Source organism: Chelonoidis abingdonii, chromosome 6, assembly GCF_003597395.2.
Source record: "Chelonoidis abingdonii isolate Lonesome George chromosome 6, CheloAbing_2.0, whole genome shotgun sequence".
Taxonomy (NCBI): domain Eukaryota; kingdom Metazoa; phylum Chordata; order Testudines; family Testudinidae; genus Chelonoidis; species Chelonoidis abingdonii.
In genome coordinates this window covers 126,719,782-126,734,455 of record NC_133774.1, presented here as the reverse complement: position 1 = coordinate 126,734,455, position 14,674 = coordinate 126,719,782, and the positions used below count along the sequence as shown (strand labels likewise).

The following is a 14,674-nucleotide window of genomic DNA, read 5'->3' as shown; positions in this document are numbered from 1 at the left end:
TCCACCCCACTATGCTCCACGTCTTTTGGCTTGTCTCAGTCCCATTGCCAACTAACTGACCAAGGGTGCTCTCTCCACATGGCCCTCCCAAGGCGCAAACTGACCATTACCCAAAACAACAACTTAACATTGCAAAGCCTGGACAGCAAAGACACCCATGCCAAACTGCCACAGTTACAGTTTGAATATCCCTTTTTACAGCGAGGCGGAAGACGACCAGATTGTGTAAATTACTGTGCTGAATCACAAGGATGGATGTTTTGGTATTATTGCGACACTGGAAGCCAAATCTGTGGCTTGGCTCAAAGAGGAATTGCTCAACTTCCCAATGGACACTGGTATCTCAAGATTCTGTTGCTATAGACAGCACTAACAGGTTTAACAAAACATTTTTAGTGTCACTATACTCTTCTTATAAAGTAATGGAACAAAAATCTAATTATTTCTCTCCCATATTAATGATTGCTGCTAGATCGGGAAGTGCAGGGCCAATGGAAAAAAGCACGGGTGGAATTTCATCTTCCAATACAGTAGGAAAAATGTCTCAACAGTGTTAAATGGTCTTTTAACACTGCATCTTCCTATTCATGACAGAGTCTGGATCTAGTAACAATAACCACAGCTGAATCTTGGGACTGAGTCTTTTCTTCAGGTGATACCAAACAAACAACAAGAACAGACAGCAATAAGAACATAAGAATGCCCATGCTGGGTCAGACCACAGGTCCATCTAGCCCAGTATGATGTCTTCCAAGAGTGGCCAATGCCAGGTGCCCCAGAGGGAATGAACAGAACAGGTTATCATCAAGTGATCCATCTCCTGTCGCCCATTCAAAGCTTCCTGCAAACAGATGGTAGGAATGCCATCCCTGCCCATCCTGGCTAATAGCCATTGATGGACCTAACCTCCATGAATTTATTTAATTCTTTTTTGAACCCTGTTATAGTCTTGGTCTTCCCAACATCCTGTGGTACGGAGTTCCACAGTTTGATTGTGTGCTGTAGGAAGACATATTTCCTTTTGTTTGTTTGTTTTAAACCTGTCGCCTATTAATTTCATTTGGTGACCCCTAATTCTTGTATTATGAGAAGTAGAAAATAACACTTTCTTATTTACGTTCTCCACACCAATCATGATTTTATAGACCTCTACAATATCCCTCCTTAGTCGTCTCTTCTCCAAGCTGAAAAGTCCCAGTCTTAATAACCTCTCCTCGCACAGAAGCTATTCTATACCTCTAATCATTGCCCTTTTCTGTACCTTTTCCAATTCCAATATATCTTTTTTGAGATGGGTGATCACATCTGCACACAGTATTCAAGATGTGGGTGTACCATGGATTTATATAGCAGCAATACGATATTTTCTTTTTTATTATCTATCACTTTCCTAAGGATTCCCAACATTCTATTTGCTTTTTTGACTGCCGCTGCACATTGAGTGGATGTTTTCAGAGAACTATCCACAATGACTCCAACATCTCTTTTGCGGAGTAGTAACAGCTAATTTAGATCCCATCATTTTATATGTACAGTTGGGATTGTGTTTTCCAATGTGCATTACTTTGCATTTATCAGCCTTGAAATTCATCTGCCATTTTGTTGCCCAGTCACCCAGTTTTGAGAGATCCACAGTCTGGGGACACTAGTATTTGAAGTGGCATATTCCTGTCACATTAATACACTCATACAATAAGCCAGAAGTATAAATGTCTCTTTTAGACTTTAGAATTCAAATGACTGGTGTTACAAAGTTACAAAGTTAATTTAGGTTAATTACATTTTAAAATTTCAAATTTACAATTTTATATTACACACAGTGTGTCTCTTGAATTGAGTAATCCACGTACACTTCATGACAAGCTACAACATCACATCATTTATCATCGTCTATGGCTCCATGACAATTAGCCTGGTCACATTCAGATAAAAACTATCTGAAGAACATTTGGAACAACATTTCACTATGACATTGCACAACAAAAATCATTTCCAGTAAAATGTGTTAACAGCAGCTTTTAGATGATACATGAGATCACACAAATGCCACATTTCCATACTCACTCCAGCAGACAACCCCACTGAATTATTTAGCAAGATCTGACTGTTCCTTGAGTATTAGGATTTGCCTGTATTTGCTAGCAGCAATCTGAAATTGATCAGAATCATACCATTCCGGTCAGTTTCTAAAGGGTCTGTACTGGGAAGCTCTACTAAACCAGAACACAGGCATGATTATGCTAAGCAATTCTATTCCGGAAATGCTCATGACAAATTAAGTGAAACAAAGGTTTGTCAGTCGCAAGATGGGGAAAGAGATCCCAGGTGACTGGATGGGTGCAGAATGATGGGACAGAGACTGACATATAAATGAAACAAGGGATGGGGAAATGAAAAACTAAAAGTAAAATACCTTTTTTCTTTTTTTATTGGCTGAGCAGATTCCTAACATGAATTGTTGATCTCTTAATCTGAATTAATTCAGGTGGACGAAAGGGGGAAAGATGATGATGATAAAAGGATTCCCTCCCTAAAGGCAAGAATACATCTAAAACATTGTACTTAAAACAATATTCCCAGGTATATTAAAATCATGTTTTCCTAACACTAAAGTTACGACCATAGATGCATAAATGTCAATATAATTCACACGGCAACCATAACTCACAGCCCTGTGCATATGCACTAGTTTTTAAATTGTCTATTATGACATAAAATGGCACTTTGGTCAAGTTATAATGATTCCTATAAGTATACATGCACACACTGTAATTTCAAATTTCCTAATATGTGTGTGTAACATCTCAACCACAAGACTGTATTTACATTAGAGCTGGTTAAAAATGAGCAGACGGAACACTTGTCTGTCAGAAAATGTCAATTTCAAGGAAGCTAAATGTTCTGCAGCAACGGAGAATCATAGAAACGTGGGGCTGGAAGGGACCTCAGGAGGTCATCTAGTCCAGCCTCCTCTGCTGAGGAAGGACCATCTAAACCTAGACCATCCCTGATGAGTGTTTGTTCAACCTGTTCTTAAAATCCTCCAGTGATGTGATTCCACAACCTTCCTTGGAATCCTGTTCAGAGCTTAACTATCCTTAGAGTTGGGAAGTATAATAGCTAGTGTAAGTCTCCCTTTGTTGTAGATTAAGCCCATCACTTCTTGTCCTGTCTTCAGGACAATCCCTTACCAGGGAAGATCTGGTGATGAGCTTGTAGTCCAAGTCCTGAAATAGTACTCATTTTAAAATGAGACTAAGTACCTATATTAATATTGTGCATTAAAAGCACGGGAGATGGCTTCCATGGTCACAAAAAGAGTTGCAATTTCTTAGTTCTCATCAATTACTGAGCTCCTTTTCCAGTCCGATGCCACTAAAATCAATTTGTACAAAACGATATAGAAACTTTATCCATGAAATGCCATTAAAAACGTCTAAGTGCCAATACAGTACTGACCAAACCTCTACTGACACAAAGGTCAGTGTTCATGCTTATTTCAATTTATACTCTGAAATGTCCTTGAATACCTACTTTATTTATGAACAGAGTATTCCCTAATTCTTCATTTCAGCATTTTGTTTCCAGCCAATAACTCATGAAGACATCTGAGTACTGCCCTTTGGATACTGTCTTGTTGCGTAACTGGATATTGTCTTGCTGTATTACTTACTAGACCATATAGAAATGTAGTGTACAGTATAAACAAACTGCTTTTACCGTCATCAAATGGCTCTGCTTTCAGTAATCTTCAAAGGCCTTTTGTTGCCACCACTATAAACACTATCCTTTTATATGATTTACCGATCATGGCACTTCGAAATTATGTTAACAATTCTTCCTATCGGGTGGCTGAGATGCAAACTACTGTTCATAAAGTGAAATCAAGAGTATTGTGTAAACAGAAACATTACCCGGTATTTGTGGTACGGGGGTGACCACTCTGTTTTCAGCTATCTATAGCAGCCTTTTCTAATTCTGCTAGGGATTTTCCAATTCTCTTAACCTTTGCTCTACAGATAAGCTTCCAACAATGCCATGCATAATTGTTTCTGGTCTACAAAACACTCACAAAAAGATATGCCCAGTCAAAAGACTTAAGGCTTTGAAAGCATTCTCCCTGGGAGAACAATGTGTTATTGGAATGTTAGCTTTTAAAAAATTAACATTACATTAGATTGTAAGCCCTTCAGGGCATTACACTGTTGTGAAACTGAGGACAGGAAAAATCAAACACTGTCTTCCCAGTTGTTTGCAAAGCACTTAACACAACGGGGCCTGTTTGGTGCCGTCGGGAGCTGCTAAGATACACTATTAAACAATGAAAAAACAAAGTATGCGCAGAAGTCTGGAAATTCTCAGCTAAGATTCGAACAACCGACTTAACATGGTTGCCGTAATTCAAACCACTATCTGCTTTTGAAACAGACTTCCGTTAGCTGCCACATGAAGAAAGTGAATTCTGCCTTCCTATATATATCTATTCCACAAGTACGGAAATTTTCTTGAGTGATATCAAGGGACTTTCTTCCTGAAGGGAAGGCTGTCTGGCCTCGCTCTTGTTTAAGGAACTTGGTTTTCTCCTGTGAGTGCTGAAAGTCATCACATCATCATGACACCCAGTCCTCACCCGCTCAGTGGGGAAATCTAATTACCAGCACCACAAAGACATGCAAGATCCTGTACTGAATTCCCTTCTCTTGTGTTATCTTCCACCCACGATTTCTTTCTTTCTTCCTAGCCTATCTCACTCCTGGCTTTTCATTGAATCCTTAAGTCAACTATACTGCAGTCATCCAACCCAGCTTTGTCTAAGGAGAAAGGATCCAACCAGATGACAGTCCTGACCAGATCATAACTAACCAGGGTCAAAGCATCAGGTGTCTTGATCGATTAGCCAGCCAAAGCATCCATTCGTAATTAACTAGTAATCCAGTGTTCCAACAATATCAACAAAAGCCATGTTTCACCCATCTTTTCTATCCCATCTCTCCTCCACCTTTAGTCTGCCTGCTTGTTAAGAACAGGATAAGTAGATGCCCTTCACATCAGGACAGAGTAAAATTAACCTTTCCCTTTTCAACAAAGAAAAGTTGTTCTGAAAATAAGAGACTGATAGTTTGACACTAAAAGGAGAGAGACTTTGATAAGGTCTAACTAAGTCTGTTTTGCATAAACACTCAACCACAGTTTCAATATAAATATTTGTTTTAATTTTGAGTTCTTTCTTGTGTTTAATCAATAAACTTTCAATATGAATGAATACTTCTGAGTGTCCGGTGGCACTTTATGCCCAAATAAATCTGTTAGTCATTAGCTTTCGTGAGTAAAAAAACCTCACTTCTTCATGCATCTGAAGAAGTGAGGTTTTTTCACCCACGAAAGCTTATGTCCAAATAAATCCGTTATGAACCCACTTATTGCTGTTTAATGTTGGACAGTGAAAGAGTTCATGAACACCTTTAACTCTTTAGGCCTTTAAGATCATCATCAATACAACATGTTTTTAACAGAGGAAAAGGAATAGGAAATATTACATATATGCAAAGTGGATGAATTAACATTACTTGAAATAATCTTAATCTTCAGAATTTTCCTGGCTTTTAAAGGGCTTGATCTCATAACAAAAACAAAACCCGAAACAACCAACAACCGGCAGAAGCCTCCTTTTTCCAACTTCTTCCCCCACCATGCCATTTCCTATTTTGGACAATTTCAAATTTGTTTTAGCTAGGGCCCTACCAAATTCACGTCTGTGAAAAATGCATCACGGACCGGAAAATCTGGTCTTGTGTGCACTTTTACCCTATACTGTACAGATTTATTTCTCAAACTGGGGGACCTGACCCAAAAGAGGGTTGGGGAGAGGGGTTGCAACATTATTGTAGGGGGGTTGCAGTATTGTTACCCTTACTTCTGCGTTGCCTTCAGGGCTGGGTGTCCGGAGAGTGGCAACTGCTGGCCAGGAGCCCAGCTCTGAAGTCAGTGCTCTGCCAGCAGCAGTGCAGAAGTAAAGGTGGCAATACCATACCATGCCACCCTTACTTCTGCGCGGCTGCCTTCGGAGATGGGTCAGGACTCCTACAGCACAGTGAAATTTCAGATTTCAATAGCTGAAATCATGACATTTATTATTTTTAAAATCCTATGACCGTGAACTTGACCAAAATGGACCATGAATTTGGTACAGTCCTAGTTATAGCCTTTTATTTTTCATCCCAGGATTAGTTACCGTAATTGCCCCTTGTGAAAGAGCTGAGGGTCTTTTGAACAGGCAAATAAGACACATCAACTGCTTCTCCTTTATCCCACTATTTTGTTGAGATGCTCGATAAAATTCTAGTTTACTATTGGGGAACAAAATACCTTAACAAGACCTTAATCACATCATGCTCAACTAGGTGTTTTAGAATGGTCTTTAATTAATACTTCAACCAATATACCTGATACTGAAGTAACACTCACTGGTCTAATTCCCAGAATAACCCCAAGTGCCCTTTTAAAGAAGTAGGTATGTTTGCTATCCTCCAGTGTAGAAGCTGATTTTAATATGTGATAGCTTATATTTTTAAACAGGCTAGCCACAGGAATGGAAGACATGTCTCAATGCCCAGGACTGCTTTGAAAATCAGAACACTCTCACCCTAAGTTTCTTCAGAACTCTTGGATGAAGCAGTCTAGTCCTTGTGACTACCATAACAAGAGCTCTGTGTAGTATGAAAGCTTCTCTCTTTTACCCACAGAAGTTGGTCCAATAAAAGATATTACCTCTGCCACCTTGTCTCTGCTATTCAATTTATCATTTTATTCCAGTATTTGTTATTTTGACACTTCAGTCTCTGTTAGTGCATCATCTGGAAAGAGTAAAAGTTTGGAGTAGACGTCAAGTCCACATCCTATATGTGGGAGACTCTTCCACAGAAATCATTTAGCTTCTCTACAACATTCTGCCTTGATTGCTCCATTGACTCAGTGGTTGACGCCTTCTTGCTTTTAATATACCTCAAAAATTCCCTGAGTTTTGATTTTTTTTTCTATTTGTCAGTTTTCTCTCCAAATTTTCTTTGCTTTCCTAGTTTCCATCTTACCAATCACCACTGTTTTCTTCACTTGGTCTGGATTTTTATTTTTTGAAAAGTATGTTTAGTTTGAACCTCTAATCTTGTATTTTAGCTATATCGGGTTTTAGCTTGCCTTCCTGCTTCCATTCTGGTTAGGAGAACGTGCACCTTCTGTAACTGCTAATTATTTATTTTTTATAAATTGGTCTAAAGAATACGAGTAGTCTCCATGCTGAGTAACCATGTTAATTTCCCCACTTTTCTTGGGACAAGAAGAATGCAAGTTAAAAGCAATTTCTGGTAAAAAGTCCAAAGTCTCTCTCATATAAATGTTGTAATCAAACAAGAATTAACATTACAAAGGGGTGGGAACATATCACAGGACAGGAAACGGATGAATACGGTTCAAATTAGCTAATATAGCCAATACTCAAAATTTCTATTGTGGCTGATGCAAGGGAAACAGTATAAATCCGTACATTACTTCACTGTATCAGAAGCAAATGTATTCCTACAATTGACCCAATTTGTCTGAAATATGTCATACAAACAGCAGATTAGACCTACTGTTGGTGGTGGTTCTCAAGGGCAGCCTTGCAACTGGAAAGCTTATGGTCAATTTCTTGCAGTCTGCATACATGGGTCCCCTTAGATCCTATGGTTCTTCTACAGCAGAAAATGTTTTTATGAGAGTCATGCTTCGACTTGGAAGAATGACTCATTCAATAGAGTTTTCTGTGATCATCAAGACCTGCTGGAGACTGTTCCTTTTTGCAACATCAAAAGTAAATCTGATAACTGAGAACTCGCCTTTATTACCACTATGGAAATCAATGCTTTATGGATCCTATAAGGGAAGAAAAACCAAAAATAAAAATAGAAAATGAAATGACAACCGTCCAGGGAGTATCTATCTTATTTCTAGGAGTACTTGTGGCACCTTAGAGACTAACACATTTATTTGGGTATAAGCTTTTGTGGGCTAAAACCCACTTCATCAGATGCTTATGCCCAAATAAATTTGTTAGTCTCTAGCAGCCACAAGGACTCCTCATTCTTTTTGCTGATACAGACTAACACAGCTACCACTCTGAAACCAGTCCTATTTCTGAATGGGAAAGAGCTAGTATGTGATTCTCATGACAGGCTACAGCTTACATCAAATTTACAAGAGTTTAGATGGAGTGTTCTCCTGCCTAGGGAGGTAGGACATAGGGGCTTGGAGGAGAGGATGAAGAATTTGGAGCAGTGAAAACATTTGGAACAGTCAAAAAATTGTATTGGTTTAAGTTTCCTGTGCTTATAATGTAAGAAAAAAAAAAGGACACTGTGCCTAGCTTTGTTGGTAGCTCAACAACTCGTCACATCAAGTCTCCCACCCTTTTGTGAGGCTCCAGACAATTGTCCTGCGGGAACAATGCAGCTCACAAAACTCAGCATGAACCACAAGAGATCTGCAGGCAGCTCCTTCCCAGTCAAGGGGGCACATCTGTCAAATGACCTTCCAGATAAGACTGGATTAGTCTGGAACCTGGCCACTTCGAGGACATGCTGCAGACCCCCTTGGCTTGAACAAAACTTTCACACTACAGCCAAAGAAACAAAAAGGAGAGGAGTGGAAAGAACAGAGTCAAAAACTTGTACATACACAGGAAAAGGAGAAGAGCAGAAATCTCATGAAGTCTACTAGGGGGGACCTCACCTTCCAGAACCAGTGAAGCACTTATGCAGTACAACAACTGGCACTAGATGAAGTCCTCAGACAGATGCATCTTGAATATGATTGTTACATGTACAAGTTTATGCCAAGAAAATAGTATTTAAAAAAATAAAAAAGTTTGGTGTTGATATTTTAACCTACATGTTTGCTAATCTTCAAATGATTGACTAAAATTAAATAACTTTTCATTACAATTTGTAATAAATTAATAATTAAGTAGTAATATTAGTAAGTTGATATTTTAACTTTCAACTAAGAATTAACTTTTTATTTGTTACAGGATAATTAAATTTACAATCATAAGCCCACAACAGAAGTTTTGACTGTTGTTACAACCTACAACACAAGACCTTCTATCGACACTTATCGCTAAAATTGATACAAATAAAAAATCTCCTAACTGAAAACCTGTCCAGCTTTTGTGGAAGTCAAAATTTAAAAAAAAAAAGGAGAGGGGCAGGTGGGGGGCGTGTTGAGGCTGGTTCCCCACACTGGCACTTCAAATGCAGAAGGTAGGGGCCTGCAAGGATTCTAAACAATAATACTGGCCACTCCAGGCTTGTATTAAACTTCCCAGGTTACAGTTTTTCTCTGACCTTGGCTTGGTAAATGCTGCCATCACTCAAATGCAAAAACCCCCTTGGGCCCAGGAAGGCGCACTTGGGAATTCCTCCCTGTGGGGTACCCTCAAGCCCTTTCACCCTCCCTCTGGCAAAGAGCTGAGAAAGAAAACAAAGGAAACTGGCTTTTGCTACCAGCTAATCAAACAACATGCACAAACCTCTTAAGACACCAAAAATCCAAATCCTGTTCTTAAAAAAGAAAAATGTTATTAAAAACTAAAAGACAGACAATACATCTGGAACTTAGGCTTTTGCTAGATTTTAAAAGAGCAATTCCAAAAATTAAGCACCCAAAATAGCTTTCTTGGGGGTTCAGCTTAAAGGTGACAAGCAAACAAAAGCATCTAGGGTTAGCACAGAGGAGTCCACAAGCCATACAGAAATAAAAGAAAATACCCTAATTGCGTCTTTCTAAACTTTTCTGATCCACTTACACATTTGAGGTTTCAGATAAGAAGGTCTGAGGTATGAACTGATGTTTTTTCATACCTGATTTTAAAGCTGCTTTCAGCATAGCTTCAGCCCTGTCCTGCTCTGTCCTCCCTCTCTAGAGAATAACCACAGACACAATGGGAAAGCCAGGGCCGTCCAGGGTGGGACGGGCAAGTGGGGCTATTTGCCCCAGGCCCCGGGTCCCGCAGGTCCCCCGAGAGTTTTTCGGGGTCCCTGGAGTGGGATCCTTCACTCGCTCTGGGGGCCCCTGAAAACTCTCACGAGCCCAGGGCCCCCAGAGCTTCTTCCACTCCGGGTCTTCGGCAGCAATTCAGCAGCTCTGGGGAAAGCTTCTTTACCAATTTTAAAAAGTTCTAGCCCTCCCATTAGCTCTTGTCAGCTGCCCACTTTTTCTCTTCTTTACCTGGGTGACTTTCTTAACCCTTTACAGGTAAAGCAAGCAGAGAACAGCCACCAAAAGGGATTTTATAGCTAACTGGCTGGCTGGGTGTCCATAAAATGGAGCTATGCCCCCCCCCACCCCCGACCTTCATTTATCACAAGGAGAATATATAAACTTTCCTTTTTTAAATCCATGAGTGCTGAAGTCACTCATCTCATACCCAAATATGTTTATATTAGAGGGAGAGGAGAGTTTTATACCCAGTGTCACTAGCTGTGATTCATACAGAGATTGAGCTCACCTGTCCATCTATTTCCCAGCCTCTTAAAACAAATACACACACACACACACACACACACACACACACAATTTACCACTTAAAAAAAACAAAACCGAGTTCTCTCATTTCCATCTCTAAAATCACCCCTCTCTCTCACAGGAATAATGTTTGGTGTCAGCCTGATTTTTACAACAAACAAAATTCTTCTAGTGACCTGCCACCATACTAACCAGTCTAATCTTCAAAGCTCAGGTGGGCTGGGCTGGGTCAATACTGGATGGGACACTTCCAAGGAATGATTCTGATGATTCAACAGGTACTGCTCATCTCACTGACAGTGCAATGATGCTGGAAATGTCACCGCTCAGCAGATGAGCTACAAAGCAAAGCTGGGGTCATTTTAAGTTGCTATGACACCTCATCAGAGCCCATGATCCTGGCTACCATCACAATTGGTAACTAGCTGCTCTGTTTGACTTCAGATCATCCCGAGTTATGTTTAAATATCCCTTCACCCTCCCCCCAGGGACATCAGGCCCCAGCAGACACCGAACCTCCCCAGGAACCACAAGCAGCGCCACAGCACTCTGGGCAGCAGAAGCAGATCCCAGTAGCAAGCAACAACTCCTAAAAAGGGAAGGATAAGGCAGGTGATGTCAAGAGACAGCATTCTCCACTGGGATTCTGGACACAGTTTTCTATCTTCTGATAGGCTGTTTGCCCCAACATCCTCCCACCCCTCACTCTCATACATTACCTCCACTATCCACGCTCCTCTCCCTCTTTCCATCCCTCGTTCCCCAAGCTATCCCTGTCTCGACGTTCTTCCCTCCACTTGAACATAACACATTTGTATCTGAAGTCCTGGAAGTTATCAAATGCCTGATTTTGATAAATCTTAGTAAGTGATTGAGCACTCTTAGGCACGTCCTTAAAATCTCAGGCAAACGGGGACAGTGATGACGATGCTATTTGGATTTTCACCCCTTTGGTGGAACTCACTCCTCTGAGGCTCCTAATACCGAGGTAAAATGCTACAGTGGTGAAGACTAGATAAAGAGGCATGCAACTGTTACTATCACCCCTGGAATGTTTAATGCAGAATGGATTATCAGTAGTTTTAAATGGGTATTAACCTAACTCTGTATTCCCCTCCCCATCCCTTTTTGATTCTTCCAGTAGTTTGAGAAATACAGCAACTGACAAACGCAACCAATCAATTGTGCATAGCTGGAGCCAATGGGGAAAAAAAAAATCAGGTCAACAGACAAACTCAACCACCTGCTTATGAAGTCACAGATCCCTGGAAAGCTGCACTGACACTTCCCTCTTGCCTCCACTCTGACACCTCAACCTGTAATCAGGGCAATAAATCTGTCATTTGTGAAAAAGAAATTTAAACAATGTAAGCTTTCCCAGGGCTCAAAGGGATATGGTCTCTGGAAGGAAAGTTAGATTTCTACCTACTGGGAGCAAATGGTGCTCAGTCAATCACAATTCATGGGCATGGGAGAAGATGCTACATTCACCAGTTTCATTTGTTAAACATTCACCCAAGACACTAGTACTCTGAAGCAACAGTAGTGACATCTCTTCCGCAAGACAGTCAACAGCAAATTCTGGTGTTTGGGCAACATTTTATGGGAACTATAATCTTGATTTCCCAGTATCTGAATCAGCAAGAAAAAAGTTAAATATCAATATCACACATGCAAGTAACCAATAACTAATAAGTTCTAAATGAATTACTATACAGAAAACTTGTAAACGCCGTAATACAGGCGTGCAGTTCTAAATCAGTATCTCGGCACGCTTTTGTATAGATATCCTAGTTTGCACAAAATTAATACAATATTGTTGGACTATGACAGATTCCAGTCCACATACAGAAATATAAATATTGGGTAACAATTGCATTAAACGCAACTACGTTCAGAGAACAAGTACTACAAATACCTAACTTCTCTAAAAGCAAGCATTTATCATAGAAAACTCGTAAAAACTAAAAAACTTCTCTATATGGCCACAATCTGTTAAATCAAAACAAAAGAAAAATGCAAATATTTCTATGTCCAGGCAAAGCCCGGAGAACACTTTCACAACACGTAACGTCACCTACATAACTTGGATGAAACACGCAGTGAGGATGTGCAATGTTTATCACTAAGCACAATACAGTTTCTTTTTTAAACACCTCAGACAGTACAAAGAGTATTTTTTTTAAATGAAACAGAAGAGGTATCTAACAGCCTCACAACACACAGAACACACACAGAAACACCTCATGAACAGTAGAAATGGACACTTGGCAAGCTGGACTGTCTACAAAAACAGGTTTTGAAATACCATGGCCTGATTCCAGTTTGAAACACTAAGTCTAAGCAAAAAACAACTTAGTAAGACATCCTTGCGAATCTCCTAGTCCAGATCTTATCTGAGACTAGCTGCAGTCATGACATGTTTGAGACTGTATGAGCCTTTACTTGATCCTGGAAAGCAAGCTCTGTTTAGATATGAAAATTTCCATGAGACAATCACTGAAAAATGGTTCTCTGACAGTTTGATTTAACATCAAATGAAACATTGTCACAGATGGACTTTAAAGGCTGTTGTCTGTTCCAGATAAAATCCAAGAGATTAAAAATGTAATTTATGTCATAAGCTTAATATTAATACACGAGGAGAAAATGACAGGAAAAATACCCTCTTAACACCACTTCATACATCAGAGCTTTCCATAAAGAACCACATGTAAATAATCTGGGTTGGTGATGGATGCAAAAATAAATTTTCCACATATATTATAAACCATCATTAGTAGTTTTGCTTTGTTATATTTTTTAATTAAGAACCAAGTTCAATATTTACTTCATGTACACTACACAAAAAACAAAATCTCTCACAAGGCAGCCTTCACTTGCTCAGTGGTCCAGGGTTAACAGAACTCAGATAATCAGATCAAGAAAACAAGAACATAAGAATGACCAGACTGGGTCAGACCAAAGGTCCATCTAGCCCCGTATCCCATCTTCCAACAGTGGCCAATGTCACGTGTCCCAAAGGGAATGAACAGAACAGGCAATCATCAAATGATCCATTCCCTGTCACTCATTCCCAGCTTCTGGCAAACAGAGGCTAGGGATACCATCCCTGCCCATCCTGCCTAATAGCCTTCGATAGACCTATCCTCTATGAACTTATCTAGTTCTTTTTTGAACCCTCTTATAGTCTTGGCCTTCACAACATCCTCTGGCAAAGAGATCCACACGTTGACTGTGCATTTTGTGAAGAAACTGTTCTGTTTACTTCTGGACTATCTTAAATTTTATATAGCACCTTTCTACATGAAAGCTCTTCAGCCCTTTACAACTCTGTACAGCAACACTGACAGGTCGACAATTCTGAGTGTGGAAAGCTGCCAATTGTTACAAGGCATGCTGCATAACTGTAGGTGTAGGAAAGGATGATCTAAAGTTAAATAAAATATGCTATTGTTTGTATTTTGATTGTTTAAGAAAAAACATCAGATAAAATATCAGAGAAAAGTGGGGAAAACAACCTGCATCCAGACATAAATAAAAACAACTAGACTACAATATTGTAATATCAGATTATAACATTAATACATTCAGACTCATGGTTTTCATCACACAATTAAGAAGAACTGATATTTTAAAATCACACGCCAAATTTAAATGAACAAATCATAGCCCAGGGGTCGGCAACCGACGGCACGCGAGCCAATTTTTAATGGCACACTGGAGCCTGCCAGGACTCCAGCATGCCACTAAAAATCCTGCCCAGCCTGGCGCGCTCTCCTCTGCCTCCACTTCCCCCGCGGGGGCAGGGAGCAGAAGCATAACCGTGCGCACGGGGTGGGGAAATGGCCCCACTCTCCCAGCAAGGCAAGCCGCGGGGGTCTGCGCTCCAGGGCTGAGTGCAGCAAGCTGTCTGTCCCTCCCCCGCCTTCTCCCCTCCCCTGGAGCCCTGCCGCCGCGCGCAGCGCTCTGGGGGTTGGGGCTGCTCGCTCCCGCGGGGCAGCGTTTGGCTCCGCGGGGAGGCAGACACGCTCCCCACTCAACCAGAGGGGAGGGGCTGTGTGGAGCCTCATGGTAAGGGGCCCAGGGCTGAGGGGGTTGGATAAGGGGTGGGGGC

At 40.5% G+C, this 14,674-nt stretch overlaps 1 protein-coding gene across 3 annotated transcripts in view; it reads right to left on the bottom strand.

Moving 5' to 3' along the window:
• Positions 1 to 14,674, bottom strand: part of DGKQ (diacylglycerol kinase theta) — a 144,833-nt gene that overhangs the window by 90,229 nt on the left and 39,930 nt on the right. The gene's annotated exons all lie outside the window — the stretch shown is intronic.